Source organism: Dasypus novemcinctus, chromosome 15, assembly GCF_030445035.2.
Source record: "Dasypus novemcinctus isolate mDasNov1 chromosome 15, mDasNov1.1.hap2, whole genome shotgun sequence".
In the NCBI taxonomy this organism is placed as follows: Eukaryota; Metazoa; Chordata; class Mammalia; order Cingulata; family Dasypodidae; genus Dasypus; species Dasypus novemcinctus.
The window spans coordinates 95,505,437-95,530,641 of record NC_080687.1 but is presented as its reverse complement, the minus strand read 5'-3'; the positions used below and the strand labels follow the sequence as shown (position 1 = coordinate 95,530,641).

General features: G+C 40.1%; 1 long non-coding RNA gene across 1 annotated transcript in view; it reads right to left on the bottom strand.

Annotated features, from left to right (window-relative positions):
• Window positions 1-229: 229 nt before the first annotated feature.
• Window positions 230-25,205, bottom strand: part of LOC131273462 (uncharacterized) — a 34,904-nt gene continuing 9,928 nt past the window's right edge. The window contains exons 2-5 of the long non-coding RNA XR_009180697.1: window positions 18,054-18,233; window positions 16,992-17,045; window positions 12,618-12,677; window positions 230-9,968 (exon numbers count right to left, since the gene is read on the bottom strand). This is a non-coding gene — a long non-coding RNA (uncharacterized lncRNA). The remainder of the gene's footprint in view (window positions 9,969-12,617; window positions 12,678-16,991; window positions 17,046-18,053; window positions 18,234-25,205) is intronic.

The following is a 25,205-nucleotide window of genomic DNA, read 5'->3' as shown; positions in this document are numbered from 1 at the left end:
AAATTATTCAGAAGTTTGTATATATTATGAAAAATTGGTGAAAGCCACTTACTAAATTCTCAGATTTTAAGAGAGTTCTCAAATGGCTATTCAGCTTGTCTGTTTTGTCTTGGAATATTAGCCTGGTGTGTCTATTATAAAAGGGCATTATGACATATTTTGAAATGTTTTGGGGGAATAAATTTTATTTTCCTAGCAACAGTTTTTATTGGGTAAAAACGGAGTAATATTTTTTAAATAAAATTTTATTTAAGTATATCATTTGTATATGAACATACTTACATAAACAATAAGTGTATAATAAAATTTGTGAATTAACAAAACATACATCATTTCATCACATTAATATAAAGGTCCCATACATCTCCCCACCACCAACACCTTGCATTGCTGTGAAACATCAGTTACAAACTGTGGAAGAGCATCATCAAAATATTACTAACTATAGCTCATGTCTTATATTTGGTGTATTTCCCCACAATCCACCCAATTAATAACACCCTTTATTAGCATTATATATATATTTTTATCAGTCATGAGCAAACGTTCTCATGTTTGTCCTGTTAACTACAGTACATCATCCACCCCTGGATTCCCTGTGTTATACAGTCCTGTGCTTTGTACAATCCATTCAAAGTGTACACTCATTTTCTCATTAACCACAGTCCATCATCCACTCCTGGATTCCTTGTTATACAGTCCCATGCTTTGTCCAATCCATTAAAAGTACACTCAGTTACTCTGATTTTCATCACAGAGTTGTGCTATAATCACCACAGTCAATTTTCAGAATAATTTTTTTGAGATCCTAAAGCAAAACGGTTCTTCCTAGCACTGGTCAGTTTTATCTTAAATAATGACATTTTGTTATCAGATAATTGTCCTAAATATAACCTTACATAGGAATGAAAGCCACCATCTGTCTGTCTGACTGTCTGTCCATCTCTCTATCTATCTATTTATTTTAGAATAGTTGGAGTTTTGCTGATATTTGTGGATGTGTCTCTGGTCATTACAGACCTATTTATCAGTGATAAGGAAGCAAGTGTTCCTGTGGAATTTACTTTAGTTTCATTAGCTATTGCTTTATTTTTTCTCATGGATGTTCTTCTTTGAGTATTCGTAGATGGGTAAGTATGATTACTTTTTTAAATGCATAAAAATTTTAGCAAAGCATCCCAAAGTAATTACCAGATCAACCTAACCAAAAATGTCCCTCTGTCAAAATAATTCTCTTTGAAAGCATGATCCACAGAGAAACAACAGTCCAAACCCTGAATTTTCAGAGTGTGGGCTTCAGTAGTACCAGTGTTGCAACAGTTAGTCCAGTCTCCAATAGTGTATTCTAGGTGGTTCCTTCAATAGGTAAATCTGAAAGAGGTTTCTAAATGGAGCCATCTGTCTACATGAACAATGATAAAAGGAGCATGTATGCAAAGTCTAAATATTAATACTTTTATTAAGAGTTGAATCCTAAATAAGAGTTGTTGATGATATATGTTTTAGTTTGCTGAAGCTGCTGTGATCAAAATACCAGAAATGTATTGGCTTTTACAATAGGAATTTATTAGATGAAAATGTTACAATTCTGAGGCTGCAAAAGGGTCCAAGGCATCATCAGAGATGCTTTCTTAATGGCTGTTGGCAACCCTGGCATCCTCCCACAAGCAAGGCAAAGTGGTGGCTCTGCTGGTCTCTCTCTGCCTTCTCCTCCAGGCTCACTTTGTCTGCAACCTCAGCTGAGGGTGATCAAGTACATGGTAGGGCTCCATCTCTTCAGCTTTGAGCTGGTCCATGGGCCTAGTGTCTCAGGGGCTTCTTTTTGTGCACCCATGTTCTGCTTATTCCAGCCTCTGGCTCCTCAGCTCATGCCCAGCCTCTCGGGGTTTCTCTATCTTTTTGTGGCTGTAGGAGATCCTGGAATCCACTCTCTCATGGGAAGGTAAAAATGGCAGCTGTCTTTCTCCATGTGTCTCCATTTATATGATTTCAGCAAGAGTATGGAGACCTAACCTAGGTCATGCCTCACCGACATTGTCCAATCAAAGGCCCTAAAGCAATCTAATAAAAATGATGTAATCAAGTTCCCTTAACTTAATCTAATGCAATCAAAGGGTCCCATGCCCCCAGGAAAGGATTAGTTCAAAGAACATGATCTTTTCTGGGATCCATAAAACTTTAAACTGTCACAGTATATAAAATACTAGATAATAGATCATGAATAACACCCTACCTCAGTTAAAATTAACTTTTGTTAAGATACAGAGATTTGAGGCATGCTCATCCCATCAGGAAGGCTTGGCTGTGGGGCAGCAGCTGTTTTTCTCTCCTTGCTAGCTTTCTGAGGAGGTGGCTGGAGATGAGCCAAGCCCTTGGAGCTGGACCACTGGGTGAGTCAAGGATTTGGGTCCTACCTTTGCCTCATCCAGAGCATCTCAGAGAGCAGTTCATCTCCTGTCTGCTGAATTTTATTCCTCATGTTTGCGCTAAGGACAGCTACCTACTACCAAGTTACTCAAACCCAAAACAACTTCCCCAGGATGGGAAGACCTTCTTGGAGCAGCTGTGCCTTTGTCTCAAGGAGCCAGTGCTAGAAAGGTGCAGTAGATGAAAGTTCAGCTTTGCCCAAGGGGGGTGTAGCAGTTTGATGTGGTTATGAATTCCAAAAATAGATATTGGATTATGTTTGTAATCTGATGTGTAGCTGGGCATGATTGAGTTAAGATTAGGGTTGGGGACTCACAGATAAATGGCATGGCAAAGGGCGGAGTTGAGGGTTTTTGATGTTGGAGTTTTGATGTTGGAGTTTGATACTGCAGCCTTAAGCTAGAGCCCCAGGAAGTAAGCACACAGAGGAAAGAAAAGCAAGCACGAGGAAGAGAGGAACCCTGAGCTCAAGAAAAAGCAAGCCCTGGGAAGAGAGGAATGCTGAACCCAGAGAGAAGCAAGACCCTGGATGGGAGGAACCCAGGAAGCCTGAACCCTCGCAGACATCAGTAGCCATCTTGTGGCCATAATAAAAATAGATTTTGGTGAGGGAAGTAAATTATGCTTTATGGCCTGTGGCCTGGTTGGTATCTGAACGCTCCTTACCTAAATAAATACCCTTTATAAAAACCAACCAATTTCAGCATTTTGCATCAGAACCCTTTTGGCTGACTAATACAGGGGGCTATACCAGCCCATTGGATTTCAAGTGTGAATACAAGCCAGGCAATGAGTTTGTAGGCCAAAATAGTGGACCCATACCCTCCTCACAGGTTCCTCTTTTACACTTTTCACAGCTAGTTGCTCTAAGGCTGTGACAGTATCGGCTTCCACTGACCAGGAGTACTACCCAACATCCCACTTTTCTTCTCCCACCTACATGAAGACAGTAGCATTTGACAGCAAGCATTTGGTTCTATCTCTTAATTACCATACTTAAGTTGTCATATTGATGCTTTTGTTATACATACATAAACAATAATGAATATAAAATAGGCTTTTGAAAACTTTGTTAACTTATCTTTTTCCTTTATTTTTCTTTTCCCTTATGGATTATTTAAAATGCATTTTCCCAAGTAAAGGCATTTTAAATAATCCATTAAAGTAGAATTCTTTAAAAAAAAATTCTTAATAGGGATGAGTTAAATAATTTGTGTCTCTAAAATATTCCTACTTTTTTAGTGGTTGTGGATAAACTTATATGCTTTGTTTTATATTACAGCATACAACGTTATTTTTCTGATGTACTCATATCTGCGATGCTATCATTATTATGGTGACCCTGATGGATAATATAATTTATGTTTATTATGACTTTAGGAAGCTTAGTAATATCTCCAGGTAAGAACATATGATTCCCTCTTTTAAAGTTGTTCATGGTTGTTTTCTTTTAATTTTCCATACCTTTTCATTCTACATAATCCTTTAAAACTCTGAATGTACCAGTTCTGCACCAAATAAGCTGCTTGAAAACAAAATGGTTACATAAATTTCCACATCCTTTGAAACTATAAGATGATGGAGTTTAGAGACTAGTGAGGGATATACTCATTAAGTGCCTTTGGTTGAATGAAGATGATTGAGCAAGAAGTCACTGGGGACTTTGCCTCTTATACTTCTCTGTAGTTGGAGATACTCATTAAATCCCACTGTGCTTCAACCTTGAAATCCTGATACATGATATTTTACCTATAATTCCTACTTTTTTCTATAATCAAAAGAGTATTAGTTTAAGCATATGCAAAATTTGAGTGACTCCATTGATGATCCTCTGAAGAGGAGAGCAAGCGTAACAGAGAACAAGGAGGTGGCATGGACAGCAGTTTAGAGGGTAAATGTGCCCTCATATGATAGGCCTTTGGAATCTAACCAGCAACCTCAGCTTCATCTGGGGCTTGCTAGAAATATAACACCTCAGGCCTCCCCAAAACCAACCAAACCAGAATCTGAGGGTGAGCCCAGCAATCTGATTTAACAAGCTTTAACAGGTGATTTTTGCACACTTAAGTGAGAGAAGCACTCATCTAAACCATCAGCTCTCTTCAGTGGTGTCTCTGATGGTAGGAGAGGCACCGCTAGCACACTTGGGAAGTATCTCAATTTGCTCCCTTTGTTATGTGTGTAGCAACTGCAGCAAACCTCTACTTCTGATGGGAATTCCAAGGGGGAATTATAACCTCAGTTTGTTCTGATGGAGAAAAGATTGACAATAGTCTTAAACCCCAGAATTTAAAATCATAAATTCTAAGAGTCTCTCTTACTGTGTTTCATCTAGACAGGAGTTTCTCATCTTTCACACTACAGACATTTGGGCCAGATGATTCTTTGTTATAGAGGACTGTCCTGTTCATTGGAAGGTGTTAGCAGTATCCCACCAAGTTATGACAACCAAAAATGTTTCCAGACTTTGCAAAGTAACCCCTGAGTTAGGGGGTGGGTAAGTCAGTGAAAGAATTGCCTCTGATTGAGAACCACTGTTTAAATTTAGCCCATGATGACAAAATTCTGTTTCTGAAACAAAAATGCATCTTTTTAATTTATGGTCAGATTGACAATTTTCTTTCGATCTCTACGACTTATCATTCTGATAAGAATTTTTCATCTGGCATATCAAAAAAAAACATCAGGAAACACTGACCAGAAGAATGGTAAGTGGAAAAAACTATGATTCAGAGAAAGGTGGATGTTTGGGGAAATACTGGCAAGGGTTGTAGCTATATATATAATGTTCTTTTTTTGTTCATTTATATTTTACAAATTGATTGTTTTAAACTTTCAGGTGTCTGGAAATAAAAGACGATACAAAAAGGATGGATTTGACCTGGATCTCACCTATATTACTGGTTTGTGCAGTTTAACTGTTGGTTTATTCACATTAGCCTCACATTTTTCTTGTGTGTGAGTAATTATATTTTTATTTTGTTCTTGCCTTTTCTAGCCATCTTCTTTTAAAGTGTTACTTAGCCATGAAGACGTTACATTATTGTTTCCCTCCCAAGTATTTTACCTAGATGTTTTGGAAAAGGCATACCATCTATTCTACCTTATGCACTGTTGAAAGTTATTATATTTAATATTTAACCACTAGTGACATGCTTTTACTAAATCAGTTTTGTAAAAATGGATGCTTAAAAGAATTGTGGCAAAGTCTCTCCATAAATTAAATAACATATGCACTGTGGTGTATGGCATATTTGTAGGTTATCCCTGGCAATGGAAAATCTCCACTATCACCTTAAATCAGGAATACTTAGTTGAAATACAGGAAGTTGAATGGCTATGACTCTTTTTGAGTTTGGTTTCGAATTTGAGCTCTAGTAGTTATCCCAAGTTCAAGGGATCCCAGAGAGACCTTCTCTGTTCTTAGAACCCCGAAGAATGAGGTCACTGCTTTATAGGTTTTCTGAGGCAAGAGAGCTAGAAAGTACCCTGGGAGATCCCACCATCACTGGCACCAGACCTCTCGTTTTTCTCCATTGTTTAAGATAGGAAACAAATTCCAACTACAGTGGAGGAGGGGAGCTCCAGGCTGAGTTCAACTTAAATCTGTTACATATTGCTGGAATATGCAACTGAGCTTTGGGGATAAAATACAAGCTAAATGGATATTGTATAACTTAATATATTATTTTGATTATCCTGAGTGCTAGCTTTTTTCTGTCATTTTCAATCCTGAAAATTATCTATGAAAAAGGAATCTGATTATTTGTAAATTAGATTCCTTGTATTTTTTTTACAACTGTAATGACATTCGTAATAATGACTATTTTGGCTTCCAGGGCGTATTATTGCCATGTCATTTCCTTCTTCTGGAAAGCAGTCTTTCTATAGAAATCCCATTAAGGTAAGCAAATTTGCATAATGGAAAGCAGTCTTTCTATAGAAATCCCATTAAGGTAAGGAAATTTGCCTAAGAAATACTCATTATATTTTTCAATAAGCATAGACGATAGAGTCTAAGTTTAATATTGACACAGAAATGAAGTATTCTTCTAAAAACGTACTCTTTCAGATAAAAAGTTATAATGGGTTGATATCAGTTAATTTTGACTTGTTACAAACAACCCAAAATTTAGTGGCTTATAGTAACTACCATTTTTTTTAAAACACGTGATACTGTGGTTAGTGAATGTGAGTTGGAATTAACTGGATGGTTCTGCAGATCAGGGCCAGGGTTGGCTAATCTTACTCATGTGTCTGTGGACAGCTACAGGTCATCTGAGGACTGGGTAATCTGAAATGCCTTGGTTGAGATGACTCCATGTGGTCTGTCATTCTCCACAAGGCTAGCCTGGGCTTGCTGACAATGGCAAGGTCTCAGGAGTGCAGCAAGCGAAATAATGCAAAGCCACTTAAGACCCATGGTCAAAGCTAATGGAACATGGGTTCTGCCTCATTCTGTTGGACAAAGCAAATTATAAGGAGTGGATTCAAAGAGTGGAAAGGAGACTTCATCTCTTGATGGGAGAAATTGCAAAGAATTGTGGCCACATTTTTGTAGTCTGACGTAGGAGAGATGGATGGCAATGCAATAACTAAAATGCATATTCTTAGTGTGGGATCCTAAATTAAAATGGAGGCATACTGCTTTAGGTTCCATGGAAGACTAAATAAATTAATTTCAAACATATAATGTTGTTTCTCATGAAATTTCCAGCTAAAAGTCATTGCTTTTTAAAGAAGTTTGCATATATATGTATGTCTCCCTATGTGTAGAGTATATATTTTCTACTGATATAGCTACATTGTACCATTCTTAAATCTATATCTTGATGAAATTTTATCTATGTTTATAACTATGTAACCTGCAACTCTCATCAAGGTATAGGGTATTTTTTGCATCCCAGAAGTTCACCTCATGTTCCTTTCCATTTAGTATGCCAATACACCAGAGATAACTTCTATTCTGATTTCTGTCACCATAGATTAGTTTTACTTTTTCTTGAATTTTGCATAAGTGGAATCCTATAGTACATCATCTTTTGCGACTGCATTTTTATGCTCAAAATAAATTCTGTGAAGGACCCTCTCAATTGAGAGGTGGAGTGGACATCGATTGCCACCCCAGGGTCCTCAGGGTGGAGGAATTAAATATGGATTAGAGTGAACTTACTGGTATTCTACTTTAGAATTATTGTGACTCTAGCAATGGAAGAAATTATATCCTTGATATGGAGACTGGCCACAGGAATTGCTGAAGGCAAGGAGAGGGTAAGGGTGGAATGATATGGGGGCATTTTTGGGACTTAGAGTTGTCCTGAATGATATTGCAGGGCCAGGTGCAGGACATTATATATCCTGCCATAACCCTCTGAATGTACTGGGGGAGAGTGTGAACTATGGGGTAAACTATTATCTATATAGTGCAGCAGTGCCCCAAAATGTGTTCACCGAGTGTGATGAGTGTGCCACAATTGATGGGGGAGGTTGTTGGTATGGGAGGAGCCGGTTGGGGGATGGGGATATATGGGAACCTCCTATATATTTTTTTATTTTAATAGATTTTATTTTTTAAATCCATTTTTTAATGTAACATTTTGTGTGATCTATGTATCTTAAAAATAAAAAATATGTTTTAAAAATTAATGAATTCTGTGAGATGCTGCCAGTAGTTAGTTTTTAACAGCTGAATAGCCCTCACTCCACAGATCAGGGAACCAATGTGGGTATTCTGCCAGTTGCTGAGTGTGTCTATTCCAATTATACATTCTGGAACTGGGATAAAAACCACAGAATGGGTCTGGGGACCCACTGGACCCACTGTGAGATGTAACTGAGCTAAAACTCCATAGATCACCTGCCCTCCATAAGCATCTACTCTGACTGGTGATTACAGTGATGTTTTGTGTCTGCAGGAATTGTTACTTCTGAGCAAGTGTCTCATAATCCCCAAAATGTCTGATCATTTCCTTTTCCCCAGTGCACAGTTACCCTGGTAAAAAACCATGGGTCTCTTGAGGAAAGCTGAGAGAAAGATTAACAGTATAAGTTTTTGGCAGGATCCTTCCCCAAGGGAACCTGGCCTTCCTGTTATTCAAAGGGTTCTGGGTCTGTACACTATCTCAAATCTGGGAATTGATTAAAGGGCCATGACTCTGTTTCTGTAATTCAAGTTAGGGTTTTGTACATTAGACCTAGAACTCTTCTGCTTATACAGATAAAGTAGGAATTTAGCAGACTGCCTATCTATTTTACTTCTAGGTACCTCATGATCTGTTAGCCATCTCCATAGGTCTATGTAACTCAGACTATTTTGATTGTTGTTTTGAGTCTGTTTTTCATTGTTGTAGCCATACTACATCCACCTTGTCTTTGGTGATTAAGTGCTGCCACTTGGCTTCTGCTGGCCCAGGATCCAATTATCCCTATAGTGTTTAAGGATCCTAGTTCTGTGGCAGCAGTTCCCACAGTAATATCTAAACCTGTAGAGGAGCAACCACAGAGCTCTTCAGGGAAGATGGAGTTAGTATCACAAATTTATTCCTTACAGTCCTGGTGAAAGGTGTGTCCCCTGGACATTCCTGTGGTGGGTGGGCATTGCTTAGATAGTAAACACATTCTAACATTTCAATTTTCTAAGCCTTTGGATCCCTTCATCTACAGTATACCAGGGCGATTCTGGCATCTTGACCTCAGGCAGTGTCAGCCATCTCTTGGTCCATGCTTCAGCCAGACACCCAAATAAACTGTTAGAGACCTTGCTAACCCCTTGAGCTACAACATGAATCCAGAATCTTTGCATACTGGGCCCATGTCAATACATCCTGCCTGATTCAACTTTTTATTCCTTCCATCATTATCCATACTCTTAATATTCATTCCCACACATATTTCCCTAATATCTGTCTGTATAAATTGGAAAACTCATACAGTTCTTTTAGAGTATCGTGTACTTCCTCATGAGTCATACTTTGTACTTCACCTTTGAGGGCTTGTTATGACTTCAGTATAGTTATAGGTCTGGAAGAAGAGGAGTGGTGGGGGTGGGTAAGGCAAAGCATTAGAAGTGTCTTGCAAGCCGATTACCTCAGGGCATTCTATTGCAGTTGCATCTGGTGAGACAAGACTAATCTCTTCCTGTGGAGGATGGATGGCAGATTCCTCAGGGAAGGGTGGAGTTTGGGTGGTCATCCCCTAAGGGTGGGGAGGAGGTCAGGACTCCTTGGGGCAGGCTGGAGGTTGGGTGGTGCAGGCTTGGCATTTGGTGGTCTTTCTCAGGGCACTGGGGAGGTCAGGTGGCTGTATCCTCAGGGTAGAATATTACAGGTTTATCTGGCAAAGACTCAGCAGAATTTAGGTTTCCAATGTCCCCACCAACCCATATGTCTCCATACCAAGCCTCAGGATTCCACTCCTTTCCAATCAGTGCTCTCATTTTAATAGCAGACACCATGCAAGGTTGAAGTTTTAGTTTCTTTTGTAACTCTGCTACTTGCACAACGAGATTCTGAGTCTGGTTTTCAGAGATCTCAAGTCTGCAACTGCACAAAACAAAATTTTCTTTCAGAATACATATAGAAACTTTCACATCATTCATGCACTCCTTAAGTTATAAAATTGAAACTTCAGCTCATCCCTTTCTTTTGTAGGTGTTTCCAGCATGTTTAGGAACAGTCAGCCAACATATTGTACCTCTTAGCTCTATAAAACTCTGTTAAAGTATTAAAAACACTCTCATTCAGAGTCTTGCCCCTTTTAAGCCTGAAAACAGTCATATTTAGTGGTGATATTTGTGTGTCTCTATTGCCAACTCACACCATGGACTGTCAGTAGCCTTTTAATATTGGAAGCAGAGTCATTAGTGCCTTTGAATCAGAGTAGATAGCCAACTGCAAAATTCCTAGAACCAATTCAGAAATCCCATTTTTAAGATTCTGTTTCTCAAGAACCACTCCCAATACCAAGCTGTATAAGGGTTCACTAGGGAAACAGAACCAACTGGAAATAATCTGTAAATAGTATGAGATTTTATAAAATCATCTCATTCAACTGTAGGGGTGCAGAAGTCCAAATTCTGTAGGGCAGGTTGCAAGCCATGGACTCCAATGAAGGTCCTTGATAAGTTCTCCAGGAGACACTGGCTGTCTGAAGTAGAGATGGGAATTCTCTCTCTGACTGCTACAATCATGTTTCCTTTTAAGTCCACATCTGAATGGATGAGATATCACTCACTGTTGACAGCAAGCTCCTCAGTTGATTGTAATTAGCCATCTATGCAATCAATTCACTCATGATTAAAGTCCGTGAAATGCCTTGTATTACAATTAGTCCAGTGCTTTCTTGACCAAACAACTGGCTGAGTTGACATATTAGCCAAAACTTCTTAAGGTTGTTTCCAGTTTTTCAGCTATTATGAATAAAGTCTTTGTATGAAAATACCCTTTCATTTCTCTTGGGTTAGTACCAAGGAGTAGGATTGCTGAGTTGGACAGTAAGTATATTTTAACTTTACAAGAAAAGTGCCAAACTATTTGCGGAAGTCACTGTGCCACTTTGCATTACCACTGGTATTTGGTTTTTATCAGAAAAACCATCCTAAAATATTCATTAGGAGATTATATAGTGACATATTTGATTCTACAGTGACAAATATAGCATATAGTGACATATATAGTATAAAATATAGTGACATTCTGCAGTTTAAAAAAATCTGGATGATTTATTTTCTTTTACTTATAAATACTTACTGCAAGGAGTAATGTCTTTCTTAATTATATGGAAATCTGTATAGTGCTAGACCAATAGAGTTAGATAAATAAGGTCACAGTGACTTCAATTATCCTTACATAGATGGGTGATAATTTTTAGTGTAGGCCAAACTAGTTTGACAAATAGACTCTAGACTCAAAATGAAATGGCATTACACTATTACATAGGAGTCTAAGGTGATTCTAGGTTGGTGGTGAGGAGAGGTGAAGGAAGAGTATGTAGGAGTGCGGGTGGACTCCATGTCCTTCCAGTAGTCCTTCACATCTCCAGTACAATATGTTTTTAAAAATAATGTGCTTTTAAAGCAATTTTCTTGAGATATGTTCACATACCGTACAGTCCATCCAATGTGTGCTTTCAGTGGCTTTCATTATATTCAGAGTTGTACATTCATCACCACAATCAATATTAGAGCATTTTCATTACTCTGAAAAAAAAATCCCTCCACCCCTTAGCAGTCACTCTTCCCACAATCCTTCCCCTGCCATACATGTGGGCTAATCTTATTTTGTCTATACAAATTTATTTATATTTACACTTTATGTAGGGAAGCGGATTTGGCTCAACAGATAGAGCATCCACCTACCACATGGGAGGTCCAGGGTTCAAACCCAGGCAGGGCCTCCTGACCCATGTGATGAGCTGGCCCACACACAGTGCTGATGTGCACAAGGAGTACTGGGCCACGCAGGGGTGTCCCCCACATAGGGGAGCCCCATGCGCAAGGAGTGTGCCCTGTAAGGAGAGCTGCCCAGTGTGAAAAAAAAGTGCAGCTGCCCAGGAGTGGCACTGCACACAGGGAGAGCTGATGCAGCAAGATGACACAACAAAAAGAGACACAGATTCCCACAACCAATCCAATGTCCACAGAGAAAATGTGGCATTGGTGTGGGAAGGGTGGCCATGGTGGCTGCTGGGTGTGGGGAATGGGAGGAAGAGATGAGATGTGGAGGTGTTTTCGGGACTTGGAGTTGTTCTGGGTGGTGCTTCACAGACAATTATGGGACATTATAGATCCCCCCAGGGCCCACTGGATGGAACGTGGGAGAGTGTGTGTTACGATGTGGACCCTTGACTATGAGGTGCAGCGATGCCCAGAGATGTACTTACCAAATGCAATGGATGTGTCATGATGATGGGAGAGACTGTTGCTGTGGGGGACTGGGGGGTGGGGGCGGTGGGGTTGAGTGGGACTTCATATTTTTTTTAAAAATGAATAAAAAAAAAAAAAAAGAGGGGAAAAAGAAAGGGAAGGAAAGTTAGACCCAGAAGCCCACAGTGGGAAGACTTTGTAGACACTTTCAAGGAATCTCTGAAATGCCATGGATGCTTCTGGGAGTAAACTCTGCAAACCTCAATCTCTCTCCCTCTCTGCATACATGTATACATATATGGGCTTATGTTAAAAAAAAACACCTCACCTTTCATGGTAGCCTCATGTAGAGATCCCTGAGGAGACGCTCAATTGATTCAGGTCAGTGCTAAGGGATGAAAAATGTATGTGGTACGTCAGGTCATCTCAAATAATTAGTTTTTGGCTCAATTAGTTACAAATACTCTATAGTTAAAAAACAGAATGAAACAAGAAAATTTCACATATAGATTATTTCCTTGGATACTAGTTTTCATTTTCCTGGAGAAATCAGGCTGTATTGTGGTTGTAAGGAATTTCTTCTGTCTGTCCAAAACCCTAATGAATGAATATTTAAAAATAGTTCTGAAGGTGAAGTGGGTACCACCATCCCAGAATCCTCAGGATTGGGGAATAAGCTAGGGATGAAAGTAGATTTTCTAGTATTCTCCGACAGACTTAGTGTGATTTTAGCAGTGGAAGAAACATCACTGAGGTGGAGGTAGTGGCCACTGGATATTCTCAGGGTAAAGGGAGGGAAAAACAGGTATAATATGGGGGCACTTGCAGTACTTAAGAATTTTCCTGAATGACACAGTGCCCACAGATACAGGTCGTTACATATCTTGCCATAACCTACAGAATTGAGTGGGAGAGTGTGTAAACTACAATGCACACTATAATCCATGCTTAGTGGCAATGCTTCAAAATGTGTTTATCAAATTGCAATGAATGCACCACACTAATGAAAGATGTTGCTAAAATGTGGGAAAATGTGAAAGGTGTGGGTAGCTGAACATGCTGGAATTCCCTATACATTCCATATAATGCTTACATAATCTAAGTATCTTTTAAAAAATGAAAAATAAAAAAAAAAGGAAAGGAATAAATGCATAGGAAATAAAAAGTTCTTTATTACTGAATATCAGGCCCCCAGGCAATAGTAGTAGGAGACAAAATTTGCTTTAAATTCACTTCACTCTGTAGGAACCCATCATTTTTTTGGAAAGGTGATTTAATCTGGTATTTAAGTACCTTGGAAGGTTCTTAAACTTTTATTTATAAATTATAAAATGTGTCTCTATATGCATCACATTCTATTCTTAAGCTTAGACCCACTATAATGAAGTTATTTCAATTGCTAGTAGTTTTGTATTAATAAAATTTTTTACAAATGTTGTAAGGTTATACTAATATAATGCATAATCATATAAAATCCTGAGTTCTCATATAGCATCTGATTATTAACACCTTGCCTCAGTGAGGTACACTTCTTATAATTTTAGAAAGAACAATTTTGTAATTGTACTATTAACTGTAGTCCGTTGTTGACCATGGAGTTTTATGATTACCCCGTTAACCAGATTCCCATATGTAGTTCAGTGCTGAGAAATACATCAAAAATATTGTGCTACCATCACTGCCATCCATTACCAAAATTTACAATCAACTAAAATAAAATTCTGGACAACTGAATCATTAACCTCCACATTCCCAACACCCAACCCATCCCCCTGACAAATTAGATTCTTATTCATTATTTAACATTTGTGGGATTGCACAATATTTGATCTTTTGTGTCTGTCTTATTTCACTCAACGTGATTCCTCAAATTTCATACACTGAAGTCAGAACTTGTTTCCTTTTTAATGCTGAGAAATATCCCAATGAATGCCTATACCACATTTTGTTTAGCCATTCATCTGTTGATGGTCACTAAGGTTGCTTCCACCTTTTGGAAATTGTAAATTATACCGAGATAAACATCAGTGTGCAAATATCGGTTCCAGTCTCTGCTGTCAGTTATTCTGAGTATATGCCTAGTAGTGGGATAGCTGGGTCATTTGGTACTTCATACTTAGCTTTCTGAGGAAATGCCAAACTGTCTTACAGCAGCTGCACCACTTTACATTTTCAACAGCAATGAATGAGTGTTCCTATTTCTCAACATCCTGTCCAAAACCTGTAATTTTCTGCTGTTGTTTAATAGTAGCCATGTTAGTGTCAGTGTTTGCCTCATCTATTTTGCTGCACCGTGATTAGGTGCATAAATATTTATGATTGCTATTTCTTCTAGGTGGACTACCCCTTTTATTAATATGTACTGTCCTTCTTTGTCTTTTGAACAGCTTTTGTCAACAAATTCTGTGAATATTTTAAACTCTCCTTCAGTTTTGAAAGGTAGTTTTGCAGGGTAATGATTTTGGGCCTAGAAGATTTTGTCTTTCAGTACTTTAAACATATTGTACCACTGACTTTTCACCGCTCTTGGTGATAATGAGAAATCTCCACTTAGTCTTATTGACTTCTACATGTCAAATTGCTTTTCTCTCGATGCTTCTTTAACGATAATAGTCACTTTATCTTTGTTGTTTGACATTCTGAATTGTAGGAGTAGCTCTATTATGGATTATTCTGATTGGACTGCATTACTCTTCTTGGACATGGGTATTTATGTCTTTCAGAAGAGTCAGGAAATTTTTGGCCATTATTCTCTCAAATACTCTTTCTGCCCCTTCTCACTTCTACTGGGACACCTTGTTGTATACGTTTGTGTTCTTCATGCTGTCACTCAAGTCCCTGAGACACTTTCGATGTTTTCTATTCTTTTCCTGATCTATTCTTCTGACTGTGTAATTTTGATTAACTGATTTCTTCTTCTGCCTGGTCAAATCCGTTCCTGTGGATTTATTTTTAAATCTCTATTTTTAATCTCCCATTATTTTGCCATGTTCTCAGCTCTTTCGCATGTGATTCTTGCCCTGGCTACGTGGTACGAGTTTTAAAATTCCCCCCTTTTTTGTGCAGCTGTTTCACATCTAGCAGAAAGCTTTCTGTCTTCTGTTCCTTCTCTGGTAATCTTGACCTGTTCCGTTTCTTCTTGCGCAGAATCTTCTCAAAAGCTCCTTTGACTTGTTTAAATTCTCTCCTGCACTCGGTGCCCACTTCTCTTTAAACTTCTCAGGTCTGCGGCACATTCTGCCTTACAGCAGTTCAGCTTCCCCCTTTCTTGTTTCCCGTGAGGCTCTTCTGCCTCTGTTTACCTCTCTGTTAAATTATCCCACTGTGGAGAGGCTGATGGGATCAATCCAGAAAGGCGTATGCTGCATTTAGGTGGTCCACTGAACAGCGGATGGACTATAATGCACCTCTTCCAGCAGTTCTGTCGTGGTGCATTTCCCTGCAGGCACTCCTGGATGTGACACTCCTCCTCCCTTGTGCTCCACCCTGGGTCTCTGTGGACTTGGGTCCTGCGCCTGGATATGCATGGAGCTCTACCTCTGCTGTGACTGGCTCTTTGGTCTGCATCCACGGCAGGAGGGCCCCAGGCTGTGCTGCCTCTGTGCAGCTCCCAAGCTACATAGGACGGAGTGGGGGTCAGGGGGCCAGGCTGGCATGTCTGGAACACAAATGTCCTACCTGATTTTGCTGTTTTTCTTTTTCTTTCATTCAGCATTTGTGCAGTCCTTCTCCAGTGTCTATCATAATCCAGAGACCAAAGCAAGTGGGATTTATCCTTTTATTAATTGATTCTGAGTGGGGAAATTTTTTTCATTTTCTCACCATCCAGGTCACTCAAGTCACACACCGGGATCCCCAGCCGCACCATGACCCTGAGCGTGGAGATGACATCGTCGCAATAGAGGACGACCAGCGAGTCACCCTGCAACTTCTACCAGGCAGAGGTGACGTGCATACCCCGCTGCACCCAGGCCAAAAAGTTGTCATCAGCACACGTGGAGAATTTTCCAGGATATGTCTTATGTTGCCGTGTTGATGATATCACTCAGAACCCACCCTTCTTGTCCCTTCTAATTTCCTGCTTCTCCTATCCATCCACATTTCATGGATGACTTTCTTGCACCTCACTTAGGATTCAAATGGCTTCATACTTGAATCGGGGCCCCAGCCAGTCTGAGGATCGGGGCCCCAGCCAGTCTGAGATTGAGTATCACTCTCAGATGCTGGCAGAGCTCTCAAGGGTCAGGAAAAATCCAGGGCATTAGTTCCTTTGCTTTCTTTTAGGCTTCTCTGTTCCCTGTCCACTGCTCCTTGCTTCCCAAGAGCATTCTCTTCTCTTTTTCCCGGTCTGTTGGAGTTTCACAGACTGGCATCCTGATAGTTTTCTGAGGGTTTTGGCTACGCTAACTAAGCTTGCAAGCAAAGACTAACAAATCTTTTATGATCTCGTCCCCTTCTCCCAGTAGGTTAAAATAGAATGAACGCATCAGACAAAAGCCTGTAAAAAGAAGGCTTTAGAAAGAGTCTCAAGGAAAACTCGTATTGTCACAGATGCTCTTGTGATTGAAATCCACGCATCTCAAACTCACTCTCACTCCCTTCTCCATCTCTCTCTTTCTCTCCCCATCACTCTCACTCCATATTTATGGGTCATGTATTTATATATGTGCGTATTTAAATGTAATATATACATATATCTCACCTTTCACTTAGGGCTCCATCACATTTTACTGATGTCAATTCCCCTGGATGAGACCTGAAAGATGATGGCTGTTCAGTCAGATACCACTTGACTTAATAGGATTCCTTTTTAAAATCAAATTAGTTAAAAGTTTTCTACACTTAAAAAGTGTTTGAACCATTAAAAGAAATTCACAAGTCTATTAATCATTTGAGATCTGTTCCTTCATTTTTTTTCTAGAATAAGGCTTTATATTTTTCTCTTTTCTTCTTTTTTGAAAGATACATAGATCACACAAAATGTTACGTTAAAAAATATAAGAGGTTCCCATGTACCCCACTCTCCACCCCACCCCCACTCCTCCCAGATCAACAACCTCTCTCATTGGTGTGGCACATTCATTGCACTTGGCGATACATTTTGGAGCACTGCTACACCGCATGCATTATTGTCACTGTCATTCACTACCAGATTTTTCTTTCACCCCACAGAAACTGCACCCACTAGACCAGGACTCCAGTCCCTGCACCCCCAGTCAAATGCCAGTTCACAAGAGCAGTGATGCTCATGAAAGGAGGCCCCGCTGGAGCCGTGAAGGTGCCCAAGTGTCTGCCCTGGGTCCACCCAACCAGATCAACAATTGGAGGTCAGGGGCCAGGATCCAGGAGGAGGCAGCCTAAGGACTCCTCACTCCAGAGGGAGCTGAGCATGCACAGTCCTGCCCCCACAGCCCATATGCCAGCAGTCAGGCTTCCCTGGTCCTGTCCCTCTCTGTGGGAAGTCTCATTCATTGTACATTTCCCCCACGTAGTGTTGATGGGCTCCAGAGTCCATCATGAAGACTGCAGGTTCCTAAGTGGAGGTGAAAAGAAATCTCAGCATGGAAGCAGAGAGATTCCCTCTTTCTCCAAACAGAAAGAAGGCACTGCCGTGCGTCAGGACGCGGTCCTTGAACATGGGGTTTTAGAGACACCCACTGTTCAGAGGTGGTTTCCATGCCCAGTGAACTCCCCTCACCCCTCACCCCGGGGGTTCTGATGGGCTGTCTTGCTCCTCGCCCAGTTTGATGGTAGTGAAATGCACCTCGCTCTGCTGCAGGGGACTCGTGTGTGTCCTTCAGCACCAGAGAAGGACGGATGGCCCTTGAACTTGCCACACGTTAAAAAACTGATGACCCTCAGTCTTGATTGAAGGAGGAAAGAGTCTGTATCTCACTTTAATTAACACAGGAAATGAAGAACCAAACTGCAACTCCAGGCTGTCCTAGAAATAGAAATTTAATGTAATATTCTGGTCAAGAACTTGCTATTTAAAAAACTCATCATGTCCCTACCCACATGGTTAGTGTTTCTCTTGACTTTTATACAGAAACCAGTTGCCCTCCCACTTCTCCCCCAAATCCTCCATCCCCACTAATTCCTGTCTTCTCTCCTAAATTCAGGATGCAGTGTCCTTGGTGCTTGCAGGGCCTGAGCTTACCAATAGGTCCGTGCTGGACCCTGCTCCCTCACTGGAAGAGGGTCTCCCTCTGGTCTCTCCAGGGAGGGCTTGGTTTAGAGGGGGCCAACCCCCCTCAGTCTTGAGCTCTTGAGCAGCTGCTGGAGCTGCCTCTGAAATCTGAGGTTCCTTCCACCCAGAAGCTGCCCCTGGAGCTGGAGCTGGTGGCAGCAGTGGTGCTGCAGGGAAGTCCAGCTCCAGGTCTGGCTGTAGGTCTGGCTCTGGACCTGGTGCTGGAGCTGCACAAGGAGAAACATTCACCCCCACAGCAGCCATCCCTCTGCCTTTCGAAGCACAGAACACCCCACAGCCTTGAGCAGCCCAAACACCCCCAGGAACCACCCCAGGCTGCAGCCCCTGGAGGCGTGGTCTGGGCTTCCTCTTCCATAGCTTCTGGACAACAGCAGCTTCTGAGGCTCTTCCTGGGTCCTGCCCCCCAGTCTCCCCATCTCCTGCCCAGCTCCCTCGTGCTGTGTTATTCTGACAACCATGTGATGTCAGAATAACAACTGATGATAATCTCCCGATGCGGGGGAGAAAGCCTTGCTCAGCCCTAATGCAGCTGAGTTCCCTGCCTGGATTGGTGAGTGGGCCACTCCCCACACCTCCCTTTTGGGACCATGATCATGGGGTGGAGAGGACTGGGTGGGCAAACAGAGCTGGGAGAGGGCTGTGGAGGGGTTGGGCTCTCAAAGGCTGGCCCTGAGACCCCTTTCTCCCCTTCTCCCCAGGGTGCCAGGGCCCCCTCCCCACCTGTCCTGCAGGGGGAAGGCCCAGAGCCCCACCCTAGAGGAAGGGGTTTTACCTGCCCTCCTGAGCACATCCCCCAGTGCACCCTGACTTCCTTTCATGCTGTCATGGAGATTGCTGTGTATGAGGCCTTTACATTTATAAGCTTACTGGTGGCTACTTGATTCTTTTAAGTTGCTATTGTAAGTGGATTTTTCTTTCTTGACTGGCACCTCAGATGGCACATTTTTAGTGTACAAAATCTACTGATTTTTATGTTTTGATTTTCTATCCTGCCACTTTACTAAACTTGTTTACAAGCTCTTAACAGCTTTGTTGCAGTTTATTTTTTTCAGTTTTGTACATGCAGTATCATGTCATCAGCAAATAGTGAAAGCTTTATTTCTTTTCCAATTTGGATGACTTTTCTTTCTTTTTCTTGGCTAAATGCTTGCAAATACTTCTAATAAAAATGTTAAATTAGAGCAGTGACAGTGGGTGTCCCAGTTTTGTTCCAGATCTTAGAGGACAAGTCTTTTTCATTTCACCTTTGAGTATGATGTTAATTGTGGGTTTTTCATATACAACCTTCATCATGTCTAAGAAGTTTCCTTCTATTCCTATAATTCCAAGTGTTTTTTATCCAGAAAGGATGCTGGACCTTGTCAAATGCTTTTTCTGTGACAGTAGAGATGATCATGTATTTTTTTCTATGGATCTGTTCTTATGGTCTATTAATTTGATTAATTTTCTTACATTAAACAACCCTTGCATACTAGGGATAATTCGACTTGATCATGGGAAGTGGATGTGGCTCAAGTGATAGAGCATCCACATACTATATGCGAGGACCTGAGGTAGATCCCTAGGCCCTCCTGGTAAAAAAGAAGAAGAGAAAGCATGCTCTCATGGCAAGCCAGTGCCAGACCAAGTGCCTGTGTGGTGAGCCAGTGCCCACGCAAGTGTCCGCAGGCGTGCCCACGTGGTGAGCCAGTGCCCAGCACACGTGAGTCATGCAGCAAGATGATGATGCATCAAAAGAGAGACAAGGGGAGAGTCAAGGAGATATTCAACACAAACCAGGAACTGAGGTGGTGCAATTGACAGGCAACCCCTGTACCCATCAGAGGTCTCCAGGATAGAATCCTAGAGGAGAAAGACAAGAAGAGAAGACAACAGAGACAGCAAAAAAAAAAAAAAAACAACAACAACAAAAACAACAAAAAAGTCCAGCAGGGTGAGAGGAGGGGAAGGGGGAAAATAAGTAAGTAAATAAATCTTTTAAAAAAATCCACTTGATCATGGTGTGTAGTTTGTTTGATGTGTTGTCAAATAGGATTATTAATGTCTTTTTGAGGATTTTAGTTCATTACAGGGATTGGTCTGTAGTTGTCTTCCCTTGTGGCGTCTTTATGTTGCTTTGGTACTAGGGTGATTTTAGCATCAAAGAACAAGCTAGGTAATGTTTTGGGAAGGGTTTAAGCAGAATAGGCTTTAGATTTTCCTGGAATGATGGTAGAATTCACCCATGATGTCACTGGTGCTGGGCTTTTCTGATTTGGTGTGATTTTTTATGACTAATTCAGTTTTGGCCTCTTCATTTCTTCTATTTATTCTTTCATTAGTGTAGGATGCTTGTGTGTTTCTAGAAATTTATCCATTTCATCTAAGTTATCCATCTTATTGGCATACAGGTTTTCAAAATATCCTCTTTAATGATATTGTTTCATTGGTGGGTTCAGTGGTGGTAGTCCCTCTCTTGGTTTTTATTTTATTTATTTGCATCCCCTCTCATTTTTCCTTGGTTCATCTAGAAGATCAATTTTATTAATCTTCTAAAAGAATCAGCTATTGGCTAATTTTCCTAGTGGTTTTTTCTTTTTGCTATTAATTCTCAATTTCATTTTGTTCTGCTCTAATCTTTGTTATTTCCTACTTTCTTCTTTCTTTGGGATAAATTTGTGCTTTTTCTAGTTCATATAAATATTTTAAGACGTAAATATGCAATTGGTTCCTATAAAGGAAAACCTATCACTAAAACAAGAATCCAGAAGCTTTAATGTGGACCACTTCCCAGCGAAAGAGCGACATTGTCTGCATGCGGTAGGACAGCATCTGCGCCTGGAACACTGTCTGGACTCATGCACATCATAACCTGAGGAAAATTCACAGCCATAAATGCTGATATTAAAAAGAAGAAAGTGCTAAAATCAAAGATCTAACAGCACACCTGAAGGAACTAGAAAAAGAAAAACAAGCTAACCCCAAAAGAAGTACAATGGAGGAAATAACAAAGATTAGTACAGAACTAAATGAAATTGAAAATTAGAAAAGACTAGAAAAAATAAAACCAAAAGCTGGTTCTTAGAGATCTATAAAATTGACAAACCCTTAGGTACACAAACAAACAAACAAAAAAGGAAGATGCAAATACATAAAATAAGAAATGAGGAAAGGGAAATCACCACTGACCCCACAGAAATAAAGTGTACCATAAGAGGACACTTTGAAAAATTATATGCCAAAAAGAATAATTTAGAGGAAATGGGCAAATTCCTAGAAACACACAAGGTGCCTACACTGGTGAAAGAAGAAAAATGAACTTAATAGACCAATCACAGGTAAAGAGATAGAATCAGTCATCACAAACCTCCCAACTAAGAAGAGCCCGGGGGCAGACAGTTTCACATGTGAATTCTACCAAACTTTCCAGAAAGAACTAACACCAATTCTGTTTAAACTCTTCCAAAAAATAGAAGTAGAAGGAACATCACCTACCTCAGTCTAGAATGCCAGCATTACCCTAATACCAAACCCAAAGATGCTACAAGAAAGAAAAATTACAGACCAATCTCTAATGAACCAGATGCTAAAATCCTTAACAAAATACTTGCTAATCATATTGAACAACACATCAAGCAAATTACACACCATGACTAAGTGGGTTTCATCCTGGGTATGCAAGGAGCATTAAACATAAGAAAATCAATCAATAAAATACACCACCTAAAGAGATCAAAGGAAAATAAACACATGATCATCTCTACAGATGCAGGAAAAGCATTTGACAAAACACACCCTTTCCTGATTAAAACACTCCAAAAGATAGGAATAGAAGGAAACTTCCTCAACATAATATAAGGTATTTATGAAAAACCCACAGATAAATCCTAGACAATCGTGAACTCCTAAAAGGTTTCCGTTTAAGATTTGATACAAGAGAAGGATGTCCACTGTCACTGCTCTTATTTAACATTGTGTTACAAGTACTTGCATGAGCACAGAGGCCAGAAAAAGATTTAAAAGGCATCAAAATTGGAAAACAAGAAGTAAAAGTTTCACTATGTACAGACGACATGATCCTATACATAGAAAGCCCTGAGAAACAAAGCTTCTAGAAATTATAAATGAGTTCAGTAAAGTCAAAGGTTATAAGAACAATGCAAAAAAATAAGTAGCATTCCTCTACACCAATAATTTAATTAAAGAAGTAAATGACATACATAGACAACTACAAAGAACTGTTAAAGGAAATCAAAGAAGACTTAAATAAATGGAAGAATATTCCCTGCTCATGGATAAGAAGACTAAATATCATTGAGATGTCTATCCTACCCAAACTAATCTACAGATTTAATGTAATCCCAATAAAAATCAAAACAGCTTTTTTTAATGAATTGGAAAGACTTACTATGAAATTTATTTGGAAGGGCAAGAGTCCCTGAATATTCAAAGACATATTGACAAAGTAAAATGAAATTGGAGGAATCACACTACCTGACTTTAAAGCATACTACAAAGCTATACTTTAAAGCATACTACAAAGTACTGGCACAAGAACAGACTTAATAACTAATGGTACTGAACTGAGAGTTCTGATATAGATCATGGCATTAACAGTCATTTGATCCTCAGCAAAGCCATCAAGCCCACTCAACTGGGAGAGAATGGCCTCTTCAACAAATGGTGCTTGGACACTGGATATGAATATCCAAAAGAATATCCTTCTCACACCTTATACAAAAACTAAAGATGGATCAAAGATCCAATTATAAGAGCCAAGACTATAAAGACCTTGGAAGGTAAGAAGGGAAGCTTCTATAAGACCTTGTAATAGGAAATGTCTTCATCAACTTCAAACCCAAAGCATGAGAAACAAAAGAAAAAAATAGATAAATGGGACCTCCTCAAAATTAAAACCATTTGCACTAGAAAGGAGTTTGTGACAAAAGTGAAAAGACAGACTCAACAATGGTAGAAAGTATTTGGTAACCAAAGATCTGATAGGAGCCTAATATTCAGCATATGTAAAGAAATCCTATATCTCAAAAATAAAAAGACAAACGACCCATTTAAAAAATGGACAAGTGATTTGAACAGACACGTCTCCAAAGAAGCAATACAAAAGGCTAAAAAGCATATGAAAAGATGCTCAACATCACTAGCTATTAGGGAAATGCAAATCAAAACTACAATGAGATACCATCTTACTTCCACCAGACGGGTGGACATTAAAGAAATCGGAGGACTAAGGTGTTGGAGAGGATGCGCAGTAATGGACACCCTCATCTACTGCTGGTGGGAAGGTAGAATGGCCCAGCCATTGTGGATGACAGTTTGGGATTTTCTCAAAAAACTAACTGTAGTTCTGTCATAAGACCCATCAGTTCCACTGCTGGGTATATATCCAGAAGAACTGAAAACAAAGACAAAAACTGATCATGTACAACAATGTTCATAGCAGCTTTATTCACTATTACCAAAACTGGAATCAACCCAAATGCCCATTAAGAGATGACTGGATAATCAAAATGTAGTCTATACAGACAATGGAATATTATTCAACTGTAAGAAGGAATACAGTACAACACATGGGATAACATGAATGAATCTGAAGGGCCTTATGTTGAATGAAGCAAGCCAGGCATTGAAGGACAAATATTATATGACTTCTTGGATAAGAATTAAGTTAAGTGGGCCAACTCAGGGAGCTGGAGTCTGGAAGACAGGTTTACAGGAAATAGAAAGGGAGAAGAAGATTGTGACCCAGTGCCCATAGGGGTGAAATCTATGATAAGGTGTGAGTAGTTGTGCAGTAAAGGGATATGACAGGGGTGTAGGGATACTAATGGATTGGGTGGTGCAAGCTTGACAGGGAGCTTGGGTAGGGAGGATGGGTTGGATGGTCCATGGAAATGGGGGAAGGGTTGGGGAAAGTAGCAGGTGAACACTGGGGATTGGCAGGTATGTGGTTGAAACTACAATGCTGAGAAAATTGTTTTGGCAATATGACAAGGAAGGGCTACTGGTTAAGGGTGTTGGATGGAGGTACATTTGGGACAGGGCACACCTGGGGCAATCTTCCAGAGAAGGTGCAAGTGAATTTTTGTCATAGTGTGTTGGATCAGTGGAGGGAGACCCACCTAATGAGTGGAAAGGAGTTAAACTCCCATACAGGGGAGACTTGATATGTTCTCAAACACAGGGGAGGGTGAATCTGGAGAGTATGGGTGGTTCTGAATAAGGGAGGACAGACTACTGTGTCAAGCCATCAACATTGTTGCAAGAATTACAAATCTTGTCCTTCAAGGAGTGAAGCCTTGTGGGCACAGTGGGTCCTGAGGGGATGGAGAGGAAGGAAAGGGATCAATGGAAGAGTAGGTATTTAGGGGGCAAAGGAAGTGTTCTGTCAGATCTTGCAATGATGGACATAGGCCACGTTAAATTTCATCAAAAATGCATAAAGGTATATGGTCTAAAATGTAAGCCATAATAGAAACCACTGACCATACTTTGCAGCTATGTTTTAATATTTGTACATCAGTTGCAACAAATGTACCATCCACATGTAAAAAATGTTCTTAACAAGAAAAGGGAATAAAGGGGGGGGGGATGTTGGGTATATGGGAATCCCCTAGATTCTGTACGTGACTTTACTGTGACCTAAAACTTCTTTGAAGACAAAATGAAAAAGGTAAAATACTGGGGAAGTAATGGAAGAAAATGTAA